Below are 10,834 nucleotides of genomic sequence, written 5' to 3' on the forward strand. Positions count from 1 at the left end.
AAAAAGAAAAGGCCACATAATGTAGGAAGAATGTGCCAAAACCAGAGTCCTCCACGGAATTCACTCTTCCTTTGGGTTCCCAAAGTTCGAAATTGTAGACCATCAGCTAGAACTCTCTGGCTAATGACAATTTGTTCAAGTGCATCGATGATGCATGAATGAAACCCCAGCGGGGTCTGGATTCACACAGAGCTTTACTGGGTGAGGCTGAAATACTGAATGCAAAGGAAAACATACGGACAGGCTTTCCACATGGGCATCTGTCTGGGTAAGCCTTTTGTGCTCTGACAAGGGAAGGAATGCCAACAACATTGCTAATGTTACTACTCTATTACTCTTACTCATGAAATATTGATCTCATGCTAAGAATACAGTGATTACAGAATCTGTGAAAATGTGCCTTATGATTTTTCACACTGGTTCCAAGTGCTTATCATGACACAATTTTATCCACAAACACTGGACACAATTCATCTGAAATGTTTCAATTCTTAAATACCAAAGTGAGGGCCTCAATCTTTCACTTCTTCTCTTCTCCTCTTTTCTTCTTACTCCCTCTTTCCTTTTAATACATGTGCCTCTGCAGTGGATGGATCCCCTTGCAGGCCTTGTACTGAGCAGAATGTCTTTGGATGTTTACCTGTCTGAAGTATTCTGTTGCTGATCTCACAGCAACAGGGTGAGGAAAAATTAATAGGGTGTTTTGGGGACTGTCCAATTCCCAGGCATGTCATTATTTCCTTGATCACGTTGTGTGGCTTCAGACTGTGTGGGGAATTGAGAGAGCAGACAGCCACATTCACATCAAGGAGAACATGACTGGGACCTGGGGACAGTGTCTTTCATAAGGGCAGGGATTTGCATCACCTGCATACTCCCCCATGTCCATCTGAGGATGTGCTGCTCTGGGTGCTCGGGACAACAGGGCACAGCCTGTTCAGGTGATGCTGAGTCTAATGGGCATCCACGCTTGGAAGCGCTATCCATGGACAGACTCCTTGAGGAGGAGGAAGGCCAGAGAATCTTCCTGATCCTCCCCATCCCCTCTCCAGTGTTTGTCAGTGAGACCAACAAGGACTTAGAGATTCTCATTGCCTGCTGAGTTTCTCAGTGTCATGTGGATTTAGGGATTGATATTCATGCTTTTTCTCTATTAAGACCCATCCACTAGGAGGGCAGGGAAGTGGTCAACGTGGCTTTATTCATCCAGGGTACCGAGGCTTGGGGTACACTCTCATCATTGGTCCAAGCACAGCTTCTCCCTCTTGTTTGCTTTCTTTATAACCCCACTGTTGTACCCCTACTCCCACAGAATACATGACATTTCACATGTGTCTTTTGGTTTGTATATGTTTTTGCAAAGTGAATGTTTTGAATGCATGTATTTAATTTCTACAAATTATATTTGGTTATGTATCTCATGTTCACTTACTTTCCCTTCTCTAAGTACAATTTTTTTAAAAGATTTTATTTATTTATTTGAGAGGTAGAATTACAGAGAGAGGGAGAGACAGAGAGGAAAGTCTTCCATTTGCTGGTTTGTTCCCTAAATGGCCACAACGGCCTGATCCGAAGCCAGGAGCCAGGAGCTTCTTCTGGTCTCCCATGTGGGTGCAGGGACCCAAGCACTTGGGCCATCTTCCACTGCTTTCCCAGGCCACAGCAGAGAGCTGGATCAGAAGAGGATCAGCCACTGGGACATGAACCAGTGCCTATATAGGATGTTGGCACTGTACGTGGAGGCTTAGCCTGCTACAGCACAGTGTAGCCCCTATACCACAGTGCTGGCCCCTCTAGGTACATTTTAAAGATGCGTTCATGTCACTGTGTGTCAATCTGTTGTTTATAATTAATTGCCTTCTAATGTTCCAAGGTATGCATCTACCACATTTTTGCCTATTCACTCTCCTAACAATGAGCACCCAGTAATCTTCAAGTCCTAGCCAACACAGGTTTCAGGGAACATGAACATGAATATCCTTCTACCCATCCCCTTATGGAGCTGCTTAGGCATTTATTTGTGGGGGGCACCTACAGGTGGAATTTCTGGGAGAAAGAATGTTGACTTATTTTGGCTCATTGTTGCCAGACCACTCTGCTGCACCTGTCTACACGTCACAGGTCATATATTATCTGGCTTCCTGATTGTGGCTTGTTTAGTAGACACAAAACGACAGCTCATTGTTTTCAGTTGAATTTCTTTTTACTAATTTGGAGCATCTCCCGTTTTGGGCTTTACTTTTGGAGATTTCCTTCCTCTTGGCCATTCCTCTCTATGTGAGTTGCTTGGTTTTTTTTTTTTTTTTTTTTTTTTTCCTAACTGATTGCAATTTTTCTTGTGAATTCTGAAAGTTGTCAGTAGAAGAAGGAGCCATCCCCTCGGAACAGCCCCTGAATAATCAGCCTCAAATGAGAGTTGCTCAGAGGAAGCAGTTACTGTCTCGTGGGAAGTGAAGGAGACAGTGGGAAGACAGGGTTCCCTAAAGAAACTACCTCCCTAGGAGCGATTTCCCGGGGCTTCTATAGCAAGGGTAGGGGAGTGTCCAGGGTGCAGAAGAGGAGGAGCAGGAGGAAGGCCCTTCTTGCTCTAGCAACACAGATCTGCTTTTTAAAAAAAGATTCATTTTATTTACAGAGCAAGGAAGAGAGAGAGAGAATCTTTCAGTTGCAGGTTCACTCCCCAAATGGCTGCAACAACCAGGGTGGCACCAATCTGAAGCCAGGAGCCAGGAGCTTCTTCCGGGTCTCCTATGTGGGTGCAGGGGCCCAAGGACTTGGGTCAACATTTTCTGCCTTTCCAGGTGCATTAGCAGGGAGCTGGATTGGAAGTGGAGCAGCTGGGATACAAATTGGATGCCGGTGTGGCAGGTGGCAGCTTAACCTGCTACACCAAAACACCCGCCCAGCACGTCTTCATTCATCCTATGTTTAAAACCCTGACTCAGACTTGTTTCTTTCAGTTTTCCTGGTGGTCTGGTTCCCTTCAAGTACCATGTGGCGAGATAAGCTTTCCTGGAACTTCTGAAAATTAAGCTGTGACCAGTAAACAGATTCTCTGCCCTCTTGCCTAAATCCCACACTCTTGGTTACAAAGTCCTCCCTCCCTGCGGAAGCTATCAGCAACATGGCAACGCATTTAGAAGCATATTTATCAATGTTGTTGCTTTTGAAATGGTGTGTATATGTTTTGTTTTATTATATGTATTTTCATTTTATTTCAATGGCAGAGAGAGACAGAAACAGAGATTCTTCGTCTGCTGGTTCACTCCCCAAACGCCTACAACAGTTGGGTCTGGGTGAGGCTGGGAGCCTAGAACTCAATCTGGGTCTCCCACATGGGTGACAAGGACTCAAACAATTGAACCATCACCCTCTGCCGCCCAGAATGCACATTAGCGGTCAGCTGGAGTGGAGAGTGGAGCTGTCACTCAAACCCAGGAACTTTCATATGGCAATGCAGGTGTCTTAACAGCTATGCCAGCCCAATAGCGGGTTCTTTTGAAGTGCAGTTTTAGATGTGACACCACTTCTCATGGGTAGCTATTGGGAGGTTAGGGTAGGCTTAAGATCTTTCTTCATTGGGTATGGCGGATCCTAAGAATCACATCTTATAATTTAAGAGAAGAATCAAATAGGGCCCAGATGCAATGTAACTGATATTGAGAAAGGCCCAGTTTCCAAGTCTAAGTTGACCCAATATCCTGGTTCATATGGATGAACCCTGGGTCCATACTTCTGGATTAACCCAAGCTAAAATATCATCTAGAGTGGTTTTAGGATCTTTAGGTGCCTCTTAGAGGAGAGCCAAGAATTCTGGCCCCTGGCTCCTTGGAACTTCCTGTTCTACTTGGTCTTGACACAGTGTCAGATCTGAGCCATGCCGTGCGGGGCAGGGGGTTGGGAGAATACCAGCAGAGTAGTAGGAAGATGGTACGTTCTTTATCAGCCAGAATGGCAGCAGCCCCAACCACAACAGCAACAGCCCAACAAACACTATGAGTTGGCTTTTGTAGGGGATTTCCACAACAGTGGCCACTAGCCAACCAGTTACCCAGGACAAAATGTATCAGCCACTGGGGTCTGTCTGGTTGTTATAGAAACAGATAACAGAATAATACATTAAATACACATTATTCAGCTGTTTACCTGTACTTTCTTATTTTATAACATTCCCACCCCTTAAACAGGTTGATTTCTTTCCAGTTGCTGGGTGGACGCATCATGGGAATGCGCCCACTGCTCCTGCAAGAAACTCAGTGCACACCTAGCAGTGTGGCACATTACGCATGAAGGCATATGAGTCTCTCTTGTGTTTAGCTGGTTAACATTATCAGCAGTTGAGGGACAGGCCACTCAGCCAACACATATGTTTCCCCTAGTACAGGTTCTTTGTCATGTCCGGGAACCTGCACCGTTACTAGGCTCAGCTAGGTAATCGTCATGGATTTCACTTGAAACTGGTATTGTATTTCTGCCCCCATGGGACAAGCAAGGCTACCCAGGGAGTGAAATTAGTTGTGATCAACCAGGGCCACAACTGATTAGCTTTTCCTCCTTTTACCAAAGGAGAGGGGGCTGGCAAAAATACAAGACCATTTAGGCCACTCTGTGGCTATAAGAGTTTATCATCACTGTTAACCTGGATGTATGTAATGGGGACATCCCTGTCTTCCTGGGTTGCTCATTTAACAAGTGAGCTTCTTGGTTCAACTGGCACATCTGCCCCTTGAGGCTAGTCTGGTCAGCTTGTGGACTGTAAGAAACATGCAGGAAAAAACAAAATAAAACAAACCACGTTGCCACAGCTAGGGGATCTTCCTCACACAACACATGACCAGGTGTAGGCAGCAACCCAAACCACTTTGGATGAGCTCTTGCACGTCCTGGTTATCCTTAAACTGCCTGGGTTGTTTTGTTGGGGGTAATATCCATTCTCCAATGTTGGGCCACATACCTCATGGTGCAGGGATCAACAGCTCCCAGTTTCCTGTGAGGCCATGTAGCCTTGTCCATGCTGGGCACCCAGAGGCTACAAAGCTGGGCTAAAGCATCAGCCTCATCATTCCCAGGGGCCAGCAGTGGACTGTGTCCATAGAAATGACATATGGTGACCTGTGTTGTGGGACCCAGGTCCCATAGATTCTTCCATATGGCTTGTGCCCATACTGGTAAATGGCCTACAAACCAGTTTTGTTGCTTCCATTGGGCCAACCATAGAGTTAACCCTCGGAACACCCAGAGCACTTTCATCAGGACTGCAGCTCCTGGGAGAGGGACTAGTATTCATAGCTACCCTCTGATCTAGATACGACTCCCATTTGGCCAGGGTGGGCATCTGAGCTACTCCCATCTTTGATGCTGTCACCCAGGACTGCAGTCAGCCAGGTACGGGATTTGTGGTTTGCACTTGAGCTTTCCTACGGGCAGTTATAGGCTCACAGGCCTGTAAAGCAGCATACACAGCTGCTAATTGCTTCTCAATAAGGGAGTTATCACAACTTGGCTCTCTTTCAAAGTTGGGACTTGAACCCAACAGGAATTTATCTGTTTCCTGCCTGGTGCCACAGTCCCCACTTAAAACCAGCATCTGTAATAGTAACATCCAGTTGGAAAGGCTTGGTGGGATCCACCACTTGTAATACCTGTGCCTGGGCCACCACGCTCTTGGTGGTCGCAAAGTCCTGCTTAGCCTCAAGAGTCCATCCCCATATTGCCCCCTTTTGGCACAATTGGTATATGGGGCAAAGTATTGGTGTTAGATAGGAAACACTTGCCATGACCCTAGGATGCCCACAAAGGCCTGTAACTGCGTCACTGTAGTGGGCCTTGGAAAAGCCCACTGCTCAGGTGACCAAAGAACTCCCAAGGACTTGACAGACAAGCCACGTCCTTGCCCCTTGCTGCCATCAAGTGCCCATCCCCATGAATGCAGGGCACACCTTCAAGTGTCAGCTGTCGTTCCTAAATCCACAAGGGAATCAGATGGTAGCATCACATCATGGATAAAACTGAACAAAGCAGCAGCGGGAAGTCTTTCCCCAGAGACCAAGTCCTTGGCTATCAGCCCATGAAAAACAGTGGGGCTGTGCGTGGGGCACACGATGCCAGCTTTCTCCAACCGGATAATGGTCTGTGCAATCTCTTCATGCCCTCCAGGCCATCAGTCACTGCTGCGAGCCATGGGTGTCTCCTGACCATGGAATTTGCAGCTCATATGTGCAGCCAACATTTACCTGTCTGCAGCCCCAGCAGGTGCCCCGGCTCAGGGCCTCACCCACCCCCACAAGCATTCTGCAGCTTTTCTTGTAGCACATTTTTACATTATCTTGGTCTTTGACTCTTTTCCCTGGTGCTGGAGCTTCTTTCCTTGTTACTTAATCAGGGCCGTCTCAGTCAAGGTCTCTGCTGTTTCCACAGCTGCCTTAGTCACCTCTTTCTATTCCTCCCCCTCCTTTTTCCAGAAGAAGGGGAGGTGGAGTGCCTGGCCTGGGGCAGAGGTCACCACAGGCAGTAAGAAAGACACCCCACAGCATCAGCTGTTGTCTGGACAACTCTCTTATTCTCCTTTGCCTCCCCAAAGGCAACCAGCAAGTCCTGTTCTTGGGTCTCAGCCTGTGGTGATCTGGCATGGATGGGAAGGCAGCTGGGAAGACCCACCCTGTGGCCCCTAGCGCTATCTGGGCATCTCCCTGCGTGGACATCTCTCTGAGCCCATGCAATGCCATTCTCACAATAGTGGGTGAATCATCAGCTCCAGCCTACCTTTTTCTTTTTAGATTAATTAACTTTTCCTCCAAAGAAACCTTTTATTAAGAGTACAAATTTCATAAATACAACTTTAGGAATATAGTGATTCTTCCTACCATACCCACCCTCCCACCCACACTCCCACCCCATAGCCTCCCTCTCCCATTCCCAGTCCCATTCTCTATTAAGATTCATTTTCAATTAACTTTGTACATGGAAGATCAACTCTATAATAAGTAAAGATTTTAACAGTTTGCACACACACACACACACATACACACACAAACTGTTTGAGAACAAGTTTTACAGTTAAATCTCATAATACAACTCATTGAAGACAGAGGTCCTGCATGGGGTGTTAGTACACAGTGGCTCCCATTGTTAATTTACCAGTTAACACTCTTATTTTTTGTAAAGATTTTTTATTTATTTGAAAGTCAGAGTTACACAGAGAGGAGAGGCAGAGAGAGAGAGAGAGAGAGAGAGAGAGAGAGAGAGAGAGAGAGAGAGAGGTCTTCCATCCAGTGGTTCACTTCCCAATTGGCTGCAACGGCCGGAGCTGCGCCGATCTGAAGCCAGGAGCCAGGAGCCAGGAGCTTCTTTTGGGTCTCCCATGTGGGTGCAGAGGCCCAAGGACCTGGGCAATCCTCTACTGCTTTCCCAGGCCATAGCAGAGAGCTGGATAGGAAGTGGAGCAGCCAGGTCTCAAACCGGCGCCCATATTGGGTGCCAGCACTTCAGGCCAGGGTGTTAACCCACTGCACCACAGCGCAGGCCCCAGTTAACACTCTTAGGTATGATTTCAGTCATCACCCAAGGCTCTTGACATGAGCTGCCTAGGCTATGGAAGCCTTTTGAATCCACAAACAACTTTAGTATTCATACAAGGCCATAAGCAAAGTAGAAGTTCTCTCCTCTCCACTGGGATCTCACTCACAGAGATCCTTCATGTAGAACATTTTTTGCCACAGTGTCTTGGCTTTCCATGCCTGAAATGCTCTCATGGGCTTTTCAGCCAGACCAGGATGCCTTAAGGGTCTAGCCCACTCTTGGTGGGGGTGGCAGGCTTACAAGGCCCATAGTCACCAAGCACCAATACTTGTGGATGTTTACCCTCAAATTCCATACTGGTCTGAAAAGAATCCTGCTCATGGCACCAAAGTGTACGCCCGTACCCGTTCTTCCACACTGTGTAGTTCTCATACCTGGACATCACTGGCTAGTGCCTTTACGCTGCTGCTTCAGTGCCCTAAGGAACATCCACCCATCTGACCAGCACTGGCCCAGTGTTCCTCGGGCAGCACGTCCTCCAGGATATGCAGGGCCTTTTCCAAGGCTTGAAGACCCCATCCACCGGTTCCCACTCCTCTGGGGGTAAAGGAGGGAGGTGACCAAGTCTGCCTCCATGGATATCATCATCTAGTTGGAGGCCACATGTCCTCCAGTGGGGGACTGGGAGTACTCACCCACTATGCCAGCTGTCAGATCTCAGCTTGGCTGTGCAGGGCCCAGGGCTGGAAGGAACTGGTGGAGCGGTAGGAAGATGGGACATTCTTTATCAGCCAGCACAGGGGTAGCCCCAACCACAACAGCAGCAGCCCAACACTTTGGGAGTTGGCTTTTGTAGGGGGTTTCCACAGTAGCGGCCGCCAGTCAGCCAGTTACCCAGCAGGAAATGTATCAGCCTTTCTGGGCCCATTGAAGTGCACAAAGTGTTATCAGCCACCGGGGTCTGCCTGGTTGTCACAGAAACACAGCAGTACAGAACTTGATGCACCTTGTGCAACTGTCTACCTGGATTTTCTTACATTCCAACATGCACGGTAGCACCTAATTCAGTTAGCAGGTCTCTTCCCATTCCTGGAGGACATGCAGAAAGGAGTAAATCCGAACTCCAGGACTAACTGCACAGGCCTGGAGCTCTGGAAATCTTTCTAGCTGTTTCTCCTGACACTCCTTTAATGCTACGCTGCCTCTCAGAGAAAGCCCCTTTTTTGTAAGCAATAGAGAGAATGTGTTGAGCAAGTTATCGTTGCTGAGCAATAACTTGACTTCCTCCCTTTCTTTCTCTAGGGTAACCGAGAGCTCCCCGGGGGACATTTGGGTCTATAAGGAGCCAGTCAGAGGGCTCCTTAGCTGTTAGGAAACTGGCGCAGTTGTAGCCAGGTGGCCGCATGGCCCAGCTACCTGAGCCAGGCTCCACCCCCATCCTAATGGGATTCGCTGCTCCTGCTTCCCTGCCCGCCCTCAGGCAAAGTTTTAAAAGGGCCTGTTCTGAACACGGGCTCTCTTGCCCCTTCTGTCCTGCTCTCTCTCGGTTCCCCTCTCTAGCCTCCTCCTCTGGGCTCTTGCCCCTTCTGTCCTGCTCTCTCTCGGTTCCTCTCTCTAGCCTCCTCCTCTGGTCTCTTGGCTCTTGGTCCTTCTCTCCTGCACTCTCTAGGCTTCTCTCCTCTCATCTCTCTTCTCCCTCCTCTGTCTCTCTCTCTCACAGTCTCCTTCTCCCTTTTTCCTTCGCCGCCCCTTCACTCCGGTCTGTAGGGTGTTCCCCAATAAACCCTTTCCCTTACTCCGCTGTCCAGTGTGCTTTGAGACGGCTAACATTAAGATATAACATTAGCCCCATTGATCTTCTTCCCTCAGGGGGAGCTAAAAGGAAACTATTTGTCCCTGAGCCTTCCCCCTGGGGCAGCTTGGGCCCTCCTGTGCCCATGCCCATGCCCATGTCCTTGTCCTTCCAACTTGCAGAATGCACACTGTTAGGCCTTCACTTAGCTGGTGGCCTACTGTTGGTCCCACTTTGGGGGCTGGGGTTCCTCTCTCATGGTGGCTTCCTTTGTTTCCCTCAGGGTACATGGAGCAGCCTGGAGAGCAATGGCCAACAAAGCCACCTGCCTTTACATCCTCTGTCTTCTTTCTCATCTCCTGCCGTGTTGTAGGTGTTGAAAACCTTAAAGGCAGTCTCCACCAGCTGAGAGGGATTTGTCTCAGGACCAATAGCCGATTTCTGATGTCCAGAACATGCTGAGATATGAGACAGCTGGTAGAACCACCTGAGGCCGGCGCCGCGGCTCACTAGGCTAATCCTCTGCCTTGCGGCGCTGGCACACTGGGTTCTAGTCCCGGTCGGGGCGCCGGATTCTGTCCCGGTTGCCCCTCTTCCAGGCCAGCTCTCTGCTGTGGCCAGGGAGTGCAGTGGAGGATGGCCCAAGTGCTTGGACCCTGCACCCCATGGGAGACCAGGAGAAGCACCTGGCTCCCGCCATTGGATCAGCACGGTGCGCCGGCTGCAGCACGCCAGCCGTGGCAGCCATTGGAGGGTGAACCAACGGCAAAAGAAAGACCTTTCTCTCTCTCTCTCACTATCCACTCTGCCTGTCAAAAAAAAAAAAAAAAAAAAAAAAAAAGCGCCTGAGTTCTCTGGGCTTCAGGGTGTCGAGATGAGACTGAGAGGCTCCCAGCCTCTCTGGGAGGGCAGAGGAATTTTCTTGTGTCTTGCTGTATTTCACTCAGCTGCCTCCAGGTAGGGGTGGTGCTGCTGCTTATCTCTTGCACGCCTGTTAGCGACATTACCCTATGATCTCTGTAGGCTCTTTGGTATTCTGAGGTCCCAATTTTGGGCCATCACTGGGACTGATTCCTCAGCTCACCTCCACACCTGGTCACTGGGTTGATTGGCAGCTGCTCGTCAGCCTCCCTCCTGGGCCTTTATCAGCACAGCTGACATTTCTTCCACTGTCAGAACGGTAGTCATTAAGGTTTGAGGGGACCCAGGTGGGGTTGAGTTGCAATAATACCTCTTATCAGTGACAGGAGTTCTTCAGTTAGTGCTTAGGCCTTTGATGCGTGCCTTGCAATTATGCAAGTCAGAGGTGGTGAGTGGCAAATGCGCAGTTATCAACATTTCTTCCCCTTCATTGCTAGTTCTGTGTTGGGTGAGTAATGCCTGTTGTGCTTTTAGGAAAGGGTGGGCCTGGTACTGGCCAAGCCATTCCCGTAGACAGAGGGCTGGCAGCCAGTCAGGGGAGCAGGATCTCAGGGCCAGGAGCTGAGGGTTCAGGCGGGGTGCTGGAGGAGGCCCTGCCCCTTT

The 10,834-nt window shown here is 49.0% G+C and overlaps 1 long non-coding RNA gene across 1 annotated transcript; it reads right to left on the reverse strand.

Moving 5' to 3' along the window:
• Positions 1–7,152: 7,152 nt before the first annotated feature.
• On the reverse strand, positions 7,153–8,449 carry LOC103346698 (uncharacterized). The gene is made up of 3 exons (XR_515923.4): positions 8,214–8,449; positions 7,953–8,115; positions 7,153–7,425 (listed from the first exon to the last, which is right to left on the reverse strand). It is a non-coding gene; the product is annotated as an uncharacterized lncRNA (long non-coding RNA).
• Positions 8,450–10,834: the final 2,385 nt, after the last annotated feature.

This window comes from Oryctolagus cuniculus, chromosome 2, assembly GCF_964237555.1.
Source record: "Oryctolagus cuniculus chromosome 2, mOryCun1.1, whole genome shotgun sequence".
Classification (NCBI taxonomy): domain Eukaryota; kingdom Metazoa; phylum Chordata; class Mammalia; order Lagomorpha; family Leporidae; genus Oryctolagus; species Oryctolagus cuniculus.